The sequence below is a fragment of the Petaurus breviceps genome, unplaced genomic scaffold, assembly GCF_028583685.1.
Source record: "Petaurus breviceps papuanus isolate PSGF00001 unplaced genomic scaffold, PetGlider_PUasm1.0 38, whole genome shotgun sequence".
Classification (NCBI taxonomy): Eukaryota; Metazoa; Chordata; class Mammalia; order Diprotodontia; family Petauridae; genus Petaurus; species Petaurus breviceps.
The window spans coordinates 83,053,405-83,066,743 of record NW_027186304.1 but is presented as its reverse complement, the minus strand read 5'-3'; positions in this window follow the sequence as shown (position 1 = coordinate 83,066,743).

Here is a 13,339-nt window from a genome sequence, read left to right as displayed (position 1 = left end):
AGGACGTGTTAAGTGTTTGAGGCCATATTTGAACTTAGGTCCTCCTGACTCCAGGGCTGGTGTTCTATTCACCACACCACATAGCCACCCCCCAGTTTCCATTTTTCTAACATGGGCCACTTTACCCTTCCTGAGACAGACAGCCTTATAGCCTTCTGTCTATAGAATCAAACACCTAGCTGTTGTTAGCCCTCTGGTAGTTCAGAATTCCTGAATTCAAGGGATGTTCCAGCCTCTTCTTCCCCAGTGGAAGAGATTTCAGGCCTATGCTGGCTTATTTGAACTTCCTATCTCTTCCAGCAATACTCACACAGGATCTGTAAAAGGTAAGTGCTTAAATATTATTACAATATTCTCCCTAGAGGGTTGTATTATTTAGTGAATGAATTTTATTTTAAAGAAAGAAAAAAAGAGAGAGTAAAGCTGTCCTTCTGACTCAAAAATGAGTGAGTGTGTAAGACTTACATTTGCAATTCTAATTGAAAGTATGAAGTTGTGTTGATTTATTTTTATAAAAAGATACAATATTATGTCTCTGTAAAAGGAGAAAAAGAAGTACTGTGTGAACTATTCTGGGTGGCATTTCAGGCTGTGTGTTCAGGCCTTTCAATTCCCAGCTTTATACATGTGCATAACTGGTCAAAAGGAAAATGAACTTTACTATATTTTGACTTAAAGGTTTTTTTTTTTTTATAACAGAAGCATGTAGGAAGCCAGTAAGGAAATAATGACCTAAATAACCAGCAAAAATGGAGAGGGGAAGCTTCAAAAATTCTGCATGCTTCGGAATTGTTATCTTGGATCCGCATTTCTGCATATTTTAATTTCTATTCTGTTTATCATTTGTCATCTAAAAATAATGTTGGAGCCAAATTTTCATCCTATGTAACACTGTAAGAATTTTCCTTGCTTTCTTGGAAGCTAATTTTCCCATGGAGTTAACTAAGATGTAAATCTGACCCCTAAGGGGATATTATTTCAGTGAGAGGAGAAACTACCTTTTAGGAAGACATAACATCATTAAAGTCTTAGTTTTTCAAAGTTTTATCTTTAAGTTCTATATAAAATTTGCAAGTACTAATGTATTAGTGTATTACTACACTAGTAATAGTAATATTACACTAATGTATTAGTGTAATAATGTAATAAACAATAAAGCAGCACACATTTAAAGTGTGTATTTTTTTTTTCTTAAACTGGAATTGACAAAGAAACAATGTATATGAGAATCTCCTTATCAGGGAAACTTTTGAAGTGTCTATACTGCAGCTAGGTGGCACAGTGGGTAGAGTGCCAAGCCTGGAGTCATAAAGACTCTTCTACCTGAGTTCAAATCTAGCCTCAGACACTTCTAGCTGTGTTAACCTAGACAAGTCACTTAACCCTATTTGCCTCAGTTTCCTCATCTGTAAAATGATCTGGAGAAGTAAATTACAAACCATTCAAGTATCTTTGCCAAGAAAACCCTAAATGGGGTTGCACAGACAACTGAGCAACTATCACTTAATAGCTTGGTGACTTATGGTGTAGAAAAAAAAAAGTTTTCTAATTTAGTAATTAGCTTTCTTTTCACTGATCTTACCAGTTATAGATTCCCTTTGCCCTTCTCCTCATCCTCATTCATTTGCATTTATGAATCCTGTACAAATGAAACAATGATACCCCCAGTCACAAAGTAGCCAGGAGAAATGCTTGTTACACTACTCCAAAAGTGGTATAAAAAAATAGCTTTTTTTTTTTAGCCTGGCTGGGACAGTGATGACTATGATAATATGTAATTGTAACCCCTCAATCCACCTCCAGTCTACTTTCTTTCAAGGTTCAAGAATATAAACTTGTGACTAAGATCCTCAAACAATGATATCAAAATTATTCTATTGTGGAAAAATCATAATGAAACACTGAGTGTATCCTTCCTACCACGGGTTTAAGATTATGATGCTCCCCGAGTATTCCTTCTTCCTGTAGAAGAGAGAGTCTACAAGTAAATTTTCTCAGTGAAAAAGTTACTACTTTTTCTGTGACTAATTTTTGTTCTTCATGTTTTTTTTTTGGGGGGGGGGTTGTTTACTGGTAAATCTATGTAAAAGATCCAGAAGTTATTTATCTTCCTACCTGATTTTTTTAAATAGGTTTTTCTTATAGCTTTAAATTTCAATAATAAATATCCCTTGCTCTAGGTAACATTTTCCTGTTGATTATTATGCATTTGGTCCTGCAGGTGATAGGTCGCAAGTGAATTTTATTCAAAGTAGGAGGTAACACAGTTGATGTATCCCTTTTGATTTAAAAATCATATCTCTAGGGGCAGCTGCAGGTGGTGAAGTGAATAGAGCACCAGCTCTGTAGTAAGGAGGACCTGAGTTCAAATCTTACCTCAGACACTTAACATAAAAACTAGCCGTGTGACATTGGGCAAGTCACTTAACCCCAATTGCCCTCCAAAAAAAAAAAAAACCATATCTCTGGTCCAAAGTTCCTATTATTCCTTCTGATTTAATTTTCTAGATAAATATTTTTATGTTTTTAACAGCACAAAAGTTGCCATTCTTAATGTAGACACAACCATTTGGTTTTTAGACATGCTTGCATATATTACTTTGTATCTTAATATTTTAACAATCTCTAAATTAGTGATGGGGAATCACTGCAGTGGAATGAACTTTGGTTTTGGAATGAAAAGACCTAGGTTTGACTTTGAGCTCTCCCATTTACATACCTCAGACATGTTACTTAAGATGACCAAACCTTAGTTTCCTCACTTGAAAATAAGGAATTTGAACTAGATGACTCTGAAGTCTTTGCCAATCTAAGTCTATTATCTGACAGTGATAGATTTTGCAAATATTCAAAGAAAATTTCTAATTTGTTAAATAATTTATTGCAGCATATAATACTATTTAACATCCAAGAAATATATATAATATTTATCTTATTGAATATCAAGAATTTCTCTGTTTTAAAAATAGATTTTCACATAAAGTAATGTCAATATATTCTTTGTTATATTAATTACATTAATAGTATCTAAATTTTGTGAATGGAAATACTTTTAAATGTCTGTGGGAAGTAAATTATTTATGCAAACAATTGTCCCCTTATTTACATTTTTTAAGTTTTGATTTTCCCTTACCAGGCTTTTTTAAGGGCAAATATATTGCTATCAAGATGGAAGGAATTGGACCATAATAAATAATGCCAAAGAAGTTAATGAGAATGGAAAATTCCGAAAGATATTGCTGTAATAGTCTCTCATAGTGCTAGAATTTAGCCTAGGAGAGGTCTATTTTGAACCCTTTGGGATGATTTCCTAGCTAATTAGATATACTAGAAGAATTTTGCTATAACATAGACTGAGAGGATGGTTTCTGTATGCTCCACAGATAAAGAAAAGAGCTAAAGAAGTAGATAGAAATAGAGAACCAATTCATCACAGAGCAGTTTGTCTTCTGTGGAACCAAATTAGCATATAGCTAGCCTACTTACAAGTGGGTCTTCCTTCAAAAGTTCTTACTTCATTTCATTATTTGGGACACATAATATCTGTTGTCATTGAAACACTATCATATTTGAGAGGTAGGTTCCAAGGTCAACATTTAAATCACAACTGATACTGCTATCATATGGCACTACCCCATAGCAATGTTTCTATGTGGCAAGGTGTTCATACTGTTTTCTAGGGATTTTAGGAACAAATCTTCTCTTATCCCTGCAGAGGTAGCTGGTGGAAGGGAGGAAAGTAAGATGTGTGGTGGGGAATGGGAAAGGGAATGAGGGAGAACAAAATGAACTCTGTAATAAGGACCTTAACAGAAACCGAGGATACATGAGAGGTTGGGCTTGGGTGCTCTAGGCAGTAAGTGTGCAGAAAGACTTTGTAGAGGCAGACCTCCTACACCTTCAAAGATACTTCTGAACGCAGGGAAAGCTCTCTGGTCTCTGGTTTCTTTTTTGTGGAACCTTGAGCAATTTTATTTGATTCTCCCTTGTTCACTTTTATTAGACATGTGGCTAAATATTTCTCCCACCCCTACCTTTTCAGTCTTCTTACACCTGACACCACCACCACCCTACATATTCTACAATCTAGCAACACCAGTCTCTTTTGCTGCTCCTCAAACAAGACATTCCATCTCTGTCCCCAGGAAGTTTTGCTGGCCTCCCCCTGTGTTTGAAGTGCACTTCCTCTGCATGGTCCCTTCCTGGCTTCCCTGGCTTCCTTCAACTCCCAGATAAAATCCCACCTTCTATAAGAAGTCTTTCCTTAAAAAAAAATTAAAATTAAAAAAGAAGTCTTTCCTGATCTCCTTTAATATTCACACCCTTCCTCTGTGGATTCCTCCCAATTTATCCTTTATGTAACTTGTTTGTACACAGCTGTTTAAATATCATCTGCACCATTAGATTGTGAATGACTTAAGATCAGGGACTGGGTTTTTTTGGTTTTGGTTTTGTTTTCCTTTTTGGCTCTGTAGTTCTTAGTATAGTTTGTATCACATAGTAGGCACTTAATAAATGTTTATTCACTGACAGGTGGCTCAGAGAGTTTGCCATGTGTCCACTTTCTGAGAATTCTAGAATGATTTTAATTCCCTTCCCCAAGAGGATTCTGATACTGGGATGCAAATGTCAAGTGTCAATATCCAACCAGTTCATCATTATAGTATTTCAACTAATATAAAATTCAGGTTTGAGTAAATCAAAAATGTTTGATCTTCATGATTAATATAAAATACAACACAATATATAAAGTTAAAAGTTTTTGCTTAATTCCATTTCTCTTTCAGACCTACTTGAAATTATGTAAGAATTGAAACTAAATAATTAGTGACTTTGAATATAGCAATGAAAGAAATCACAGGAAATGGTGGGACTGTGGATAAGAAGTACTCATACTTCAATAGCACTGAGGTTGAAAAAGTCATTTATACACACAAACACACAAAAACTGTAAAGTAGGTAAGACTAACATTACATTTATTTTGCAGATGAAATTGATCAGAAAGGTTGAGTAATTCCCTCATGTCACCATAGCAAACCAATGCCAGAGGCTTGATTTGAACCCCTATAGTTCCTGAATTTTAGGTCTACTTCCCACTATCACATCACTTGAACTCAGAAGCTATAAATATAAAGAGTTTCCTTATTTGGAGATACAACATGGCAGAGTGTATGGAGAACTAGTCTTGAAATCATGGAGGCTCCTTTTACAATGAAATCTTAAGTCTAGCACCTATTTGACAATTTAGATATTAACAATGATTATTAACTGTTTACTTGTGTGATCTGGGAAGACATGTGAGGGGAATATTCCTCAGCTGCCATATATCAGTACATGGTGTCTTGGCTAGAGCTGTTGACTGAGCTTGAATTGATCTTAATTTCAAACTGCCTCTTTTTCCTCAGTCTGTCTGAAGTTGGTGCTTGGATAGAGCCATTCATTCAATTTCTAGTTGCTGCGACTATATTCAGAAGTCATTTCTTTTATTTCTAAAAGTTTTAGCACAACCAAACTAAATGGGTTTGTTTTGTTTTGGTTTTAAGAAAATGGAGTTTATCTGAATTTTATAGCAGAAGATGTGTGTGTGTGTGCATATGTCTTCACGCGTGTGTACCCAGGAGACACAGGGGTGGGGAAGAATTCTGAAGGAAACTTGACTCTACCCAGACATACTAGAAATTCAGACAAGTAAATGAGGAAAGCAGTGCTTGTTAAATAAATAGTGTGGATGGGTAAAGCATTATTTAAATGCTACCATTTTTTTCCCTCTTATTTAATTTACTACCTATGAAGATGGGAAAAATAGGAAGGGCAGTTTGGAAATATTCATTCCCAGGAGAGAGAAACATGACCTTTAAACTGAGCATAATGAATAAGAAGAGTAAAAGACATCACAAGCAAATTCAGAGATTTTGAGAAACCAGCCCAGTTTCCTTCCTAAACTCTTCATTCATGAAATATTGTCACTAAGGTGATTGTAGCAAAGTACATGAATTTTCTAGTCTTCCGTTCTCTATGTCTTCATGTTAATTGTCCAGCTCCTATTAAAATCACCTTAAGATTTGTTAACATCACAAGCAAAGCATCATCTTGAAAAATAAGCTTTGTCAGTTAAGGTAAAAGTCAAATCAAGGAATTGAATCCCTGATGCAATGAATTTTTCAATTATAGTTCTATAGTTTATGGGGGAGCCAGGTGGCACAGTGGATAGAGAGTCAGGTCTAGAGTCAGAAGACTCCTCTTAATGAATTCAAATCTAGCCTCAGATATTTCTAGCTGTGTGACCCTGTGCAAGTCTCTTAACCCTGTTTGCCTCAGTTTCTTCATCTGTAAAATAAGCTGGAGAAGGAAATGGAAAACCACTCCAGCATCTTTGCCAAGAAAACCCCAAAAGGGGTCAAGCAAAGTTAGACACAACTGGAAAAATGACCTAATCTATAGTTTATTGGTTGTTTGTCTTTACTTTAATCTTGAAACAGCCTTTGACCAAAAAGTACAAAAGTTCTGCTTTATGACAGAATCTATTTGATTTTACCCTTCATAACCAGAGAGGCAGCAGCAACCTTTATCTGACCCCTCCCCCCATCCCATCCTAAATTCTCCTCTTTTGTACAACTTCCCAAGGTCAGTTGTAATAATTTTGAAATCAAATCCATCAAAGGGAAGTACGGGAAATAGGAATGCTAATGAGCATACCTAGTTGAAAACTGAGTGGATTGATCCATTTACACGCCCCTCTTACCACTTCAACCAAATACCTGAGCGAATGAGGGAAGAGGGGGCAGTGATAGAGTCTCCTGCTCCCACTTCACTGAGTCAAACATGTCATGATATATAATATTATATGGAACCTATTCATAACCCCTTTTGTGGTTTTACCACTTTCCTTCCCCTTCAAAGAGGCCCAAGCGAACCGACAGCACAATTCTTGCCAGTAAAATGATGTCAGGCATACTCTGGAGTACAGCAAGGTAACAAGACTTCTCACTCTGAACAACTCCCTTCCCCTCCCCTTCCTCTGCCTCCCTTTTGTTCCTCTAATGTGAATGGTCAGATTTGGCCCACAAGCAAGCTAAAGCAGCAAATGTATCTTTAAATAACTATTATGTGACCATCAAGTATTTCTAAGATTAAGAGAGTAAAACAAAAAGGGAGAAAGAAAGCTAAATGGACTGAAATGAAACAGTAATTAAGACAAATGAAATAGTAAATAGGGAAGAGATAAGGAGAGAAAACGAAACTGATGAAGGCAGGTCCAAATTTTCTTGAAATCTGAAACTCAGTGTGAATACATTAAATCAGATACAAAACTATATAACTTTGCACATAAACTTTCAATAACTGTTTGGTGAATGAATGGATAAATGAAATGAACCTGCCAAAGCTAACTTGTGGTCCAGACCTAGCCTGAAAGATTCTTTAATCGAAAGTTTGAACCCATCCTTCATTATAATGGTTACCAACCCAAGGCACAGACAGAAACAGGTGCGTCAGCAAGAGCACAGGCTGACTAAGTGTTTTGGCAGTCTACAGTAGGCACTGATTAATTATTCTGGATGGAAAGCCTCCCTACTCCAATGGAACACTTCCAGGAAACTTTGTCATGAAATTTTTAATTGGGTAGATTTCATTTCACTGTTACTCCTTCCCAACCAGTTTTTCTTGTTGCTGTATATTGCTTTTTGTAATTCTATGGACACAGCCTGATTCTTCTGGATATAGTTTTATCATAGACTAGAATATAGAACTTTAAAAATACTTAATTGAATAGAGGTGTTTGTTTTTCAAGTTCACCTAGTGGTGGCAATGTAGATAGAGTATCAGGACTGAAATCAGGAGGACTCATCTTCTTGAGTTCAAATCTAGTCTCAAACTCCTACTAGCTGTGTGACCTTGGGCAAGTCACTCAACCCTGTTTGTCTCAGTTTCCCCCTCTGTAAAGTGAGCTGGAAAAGGAAATGGCAAGCTACTCCAGCATCTTTGCCAAGAAAACCCCAAATGGGGTCAAGAAGAGTCAGGCACGACAAACAACTGATCAACAACAACAGAGTAATCAATGAAGCAAAATAGTTAAAATACATAAAAAGCAAATTCTATGGATAACTAATTGTGTTTCCCAAAGATTGAAATAACATTTAAATAAGACATTATTAATGTTGAAAGCACTGTATATTCTAATATCTATTTAATGGGGGAAACTGTTAAAACTTCATTGGAAGATCAGCATACTAATGACCAAGCCATGGAACTTGCGGCAAAAGGCCACAATATAGCCAATATGACTATTTGGAGATGGATGAATCCTTTAGTTTTAATAGAGTGGTTGGTTTAGGACAGGGATGGGTAACCTTCATCCTGGAGGCCACACATGGCCCTCTAGGTCCTCAAGTGCAGCCCTTTGGACTGAATCCAAATTTCAAAGAACAAATCCCCTTAATAAAAGGATTTGTTCTGTAAAACTGTAAAACTCAATCAAAAGGTTACACTCAAGGACTCAGAAGGCCATATATGGCCTCAAGGTCACAGGTTCCCCACCCCTGGGTTAAGACAACAGCCTTCAAGATGCACTTTTGACACAAACTGTTACACGTATCAAGTAATATCAAGCCTGCCACCTAACACCTCTTCCATTCACTGTCGCTGGACCTTCTTAGGGACTGGACTCAGAGGACTCCTCTCCTCACAAACAATGGTCACTTATGAAGGCCTTGCCTAATCTTCCCTGTGTCACTGATCCATATGAGAAATCAACAACCCTAAACCCTTCCATTATCATAGACCACCAAAGGAAGCAGGGAGGTAATACCCATTCTACACTGGCAATTTTATAAGAAAACAGCATCCTATCCCTCAGTGACCAACAAACACCAGACAAAGTGGGGGCTAAGATAAAAACAAGGATCCAGTCAGAGTACATATCCTTCCCTCTATGGGTAAGTACCATGGAAAATGGTCTGGATTTGGAAGTGGAGGAGCAGGATTCACATCCCAGGTGCTCTACTTGTTACCTGGGTGATGTTAGGCAAATCACTTAACTTCTCTGGGTTTCAGTATCTTCACCTATAAAATAAGGGAACTGAACTTGATCGCTGAGATTTCTTCCAGCTCTAAATCCACTATCTTGGCTCCTCCATTTTTAAAAAGGAAGCTGAGGCTCCAGACCCTGGTCTCCTGGGGGCTAGGTTTGAAAACCTCCTCCTGAATTGCTACTGCCAATATCTACTTTCCCCTCATTTCATCCAACTCTATGAGAGAAATAATACTTCAGCCCTCTACAACAAAGTGACTGTTGTGAAAATGTGTTTGATAGGAATGTATGTGTGGAGCCTATGTCAGATTGCAAGATGTCTTGAGGAGGGAAGGGGGAAGAAGGAGAAGAAAATTTAAAATTTATGGAAGTGATTGTTGAAAACTAAAAATAAATACCTTAATATAAAAAGGTGACTGTCATAGAAGAGGTTCAGTCAAGAGTTGAGTACATTCTCCAAGATATCTTCCCTCAACAATATGAATTGAAGCAAAATAACTAATGCTGAGATTAAGTTCATTCAAGTAATTTATCAACTAATTTAAAAATCAAATCAAGGAATGAAACCCCTGATGAAACAAACTCTCAGAATTTTTTGATGCTAAAACTGAATCAACAGATTATTTTACAACTCAAACCTTTCTCCTGCCTCTACCACCTGCTTCCTTTGGGAAGAAAGGTCAACAGTATCATAGGATTTTTTTTCAGTCCTTTATACCTTTGTCCAATCACCAGTCACACCTTTCCAAACCTCAGTTGTGAATTAATCCCCTAGTTCCATCTGCCTGCTTTATTCCTATTCATAGGCTGCTGAATACTTGGGAGAAAGTCATGTGATTGAGTTCAGTACAAATTGTTGCTATTGTTGTTCATTCATGTCTGCCTCTTCATGACCCCATTTGGGGTTTTCTTAGCAAAGATTCTAAATTGGTTTGCCATCTCTTCTCCAGCTCATTTTACAGATGAAACTGAGACAAACAGGGAGAAGTTACTTGCCCAGTGTCATGTAGTTAGAAAGTGTCTGAAGCTGGATTTGATCTCAAGTCTTCCTGACTCCAGAGCCAGCACTCTATCCACTGTACCACATAGCTGCCCATTCAATACAAATATTTTCATCATTTCTCATAAATTCTTTTATTCTTCCCTAATTCACTGTTAAATTCTCCTGGTGCTATCCTAAGCCCTTTCCTCTCATACCACCTACTCCCCTTTGTTCTCAGCTGAGTACCTTGCCTTCTCCTACTCTTAAATATGCCTCATTCTTCACCATCTTTTCTCTATTATTTCCTTGCCAAAACCACAGCCTACACTTCCATCCCCTCCCACTTCTTCCAGGAGTTTGCCTCACCAATCATTTCTTCTCCTAATCTCATCTATAATCTTTTCTTATCCACTTGTTCCTTTCTCCTCATTTACAGATATGCCTCAGTCACCCCATCCTTAAGAAAAACAAAAGGCTGTACACTTAATTTTGCCCTCTCCTCAAGCTATTATCCAACATCTCTTCACCATTTGATACTCAAATTCCAGAAAGGACTATCTGCACATATTGCTTTCATTTCCTCACCTCATACTCACATCTAAATTATTTGTATTCTGGCTTCTGATCTTTCAAATTCTACTGAAACTGCTCTCTCCAAGGTTTCCAGCAATCTCTAAACTGAATGCCACTGACATTTTCTTAGTCTTCTGGAGTTTTTGCCACTGTTGACACCCAATTCTCCTGGCCACTGTCTCCTCCCTTGGCATCTGTGTGACATTGCCACATTCTTCTGGTTCTCTTCCTACCTGTTGCTTTGTTAAATCATCATTCATGCACAATATCCTAAACATAAGTGTTTCCAAAGTCCCTATCCTTTGCCCTCATTCTCTCTACGCTTTTTCCCTTAGTGGTAGCATCTGCTCTAAAGAATTCCTTTATTATCTCTATGCAAATAATTCCCATATCTGTACATTCAGCCCTCATCTCCTGAATTCTAATACCATATTGTCAAATGTCTGCTGGACACTTTCACCACAATGTCCTGTAGATATCTTAAATGCAGATATCCAAAACAACTCATTCTTTTCCCCCTAAAACCTAACCCTTGCCAACTGTTTCTATTGATATCACCATCTTTCTTAATAAACTAAGTTCTCAGTTTTAGAATTGTCCCTGACTCTTCCCTTTCCCTCATCATATACCTAATCAGTCTCTAAATCTTATCTCCTTCTACATTTCTCACCATTTTCCCCTTCTCTGCACTAATGTCACCAGTATTCTCATTCAGCTGCTCATTATCTCGTCCAGTAATCCTTAATTGGTCTCCAGTCTCCTGTCTCTCAAATCTCTAAACCAGCCTCCAAATAACTGCCAAATGAGGTTCCTAAAACATATATCCAACCACGTGAGTATAATTCAGTCAATAAATAAACATTAAATATTTTATTTCAGATGCTGTTCTAAGTGATAGAGATTTTTTTTAAAAAGAAAGACAAAAGATAGTCCCTGCCTTCAAGTTGTTTACAATGGGAAAACAACATGTAAACAAATGTAATCAAAGTAAGTTATGTACAAGATAAATGGGAGGGGGGGAATTAAAAGAGGGAAGGCACTAGAATTGAGAGAGGTTCAGGAAGGTTACCTGTAGAGGGCAGGATTTTAATTGACACCTAAAGGAAGCCAGGGAGGTCAGTAGTGGAAGTGAAAGATCAAGAGCATGTCAGACATAGGGAAAAGCCAGAGAAAATACTTGGAGTTGAGAGATAGTATTCTTTTTCCTAGAACAGCCATGAGGCCTTGTCATTGGATTGAAGACTCCATATCAGACATATAACTGGTACTTGCTTGTCTGTTGTATACCCCTATGAAATGTAAGTTTATCAAAGTAGAGGTTGTGCTTTTTTAAGTCTTGTCTTTTTACTCCCACAACCTAGCACAGTGATTTCTAGTTAGTAGGTCCCTAATAAATGTTTTGTTGTTGATTTGAATTGAACTGAAAAAGGAAATGTTTTAATGAGAAAAAGAATAACATAAACTGTTTTATCCTTTAAAACACAAACCTCTTTTCTGCTAGTGTTTTCTTGCCCAAACATTTTCATTCCCATTAATAGAATTTCATTGCCTCAAGCAGAGATTTGCATGTTAATTCTAAAATTCTTTATATATGTCAAATTATTTTTCCTTCAAGCTTTTCAAGGAATTATCATTTTTAAAAACTCAAATTGTATAAACACTCACTCTATATTTCTCAGTTCTAATTACTGCCATGACTGAACAAGTAAAAGAACTATAATAATCCTGGACTTTTCAAATCACCACAAAAATACACAGGAGGAGATGAGGGAGTTATGTCGGACAGATTCTTAGGAATTTCAGAAATAAAGGTGAAGTGGACTTGAAATTAAATTCATTCTTTGGTAATCCTGTACTGCCTTGTGTATTACCCTGGGTTGCTATTACTTTTTACTTAAAATGGTAGTTACAATGCATGAACAAATATGTACCACCCAAGAGTAAATCAAAAGTATCTTCCTCTTTTTCTTAGCCACTGTTCAAAGAAGCAAGCTCTTTAGCACAGTCTATAAACTTTTGTAGATTCCTATTAGAAATTGATGCTTTAGTGTCCTTGACCCACCACTTTGTAATCTGTAAATACCTTGGATTACTCTAGACATAGTAAGCACTTAATAAATGTTTCATGGATTTTTTAATAAATATTTGCATAATAGATGTTCAAATTCCATTTGAAACCTTAGCAATGAATCATAAGACGTTATAGTTGACAGTTCTGGAGTAATTAACTAAATGTGGACCAAAAAAAAGTTATATAAATCATCCCCATCCCTTAATCTGTCACCCACCTAATATGTATAATCCACTAGAAAGTAGATTTTCAATTAAAGGAGATTAATTGCTTGACCTACAGTCATTTATCAGTAAAAGGAATTAATATAAATAAGACCTGATGAGTTATGCACAACTAGCATTTTATTATAATTTAGAGACTTTATAATTTTGTCCCTGTTTATGTAAATCATACAATTACATTGTGATTTTTGATACTACAAAGTAAGTTTTCTGTTATCATTAATTTTCTTATCTGTAAATGCCTAGGTTAGACTAAATAACTTCTGACATTCTTTCCAGCTAGAACTTTTAATCATTCCCTTCCTCCTGTTCTCTCCCTCCCCCTCAAAAAGATTACCCCTTATTTATTTCATATACATAGTATATACTTGTCTCCCTTGACAGAATATAAACTCTTTGAGAACAAGGATTTTTTAACTTTTGTCTTTGTATTCCCAGCAAATATTACAGTACCTGGCAC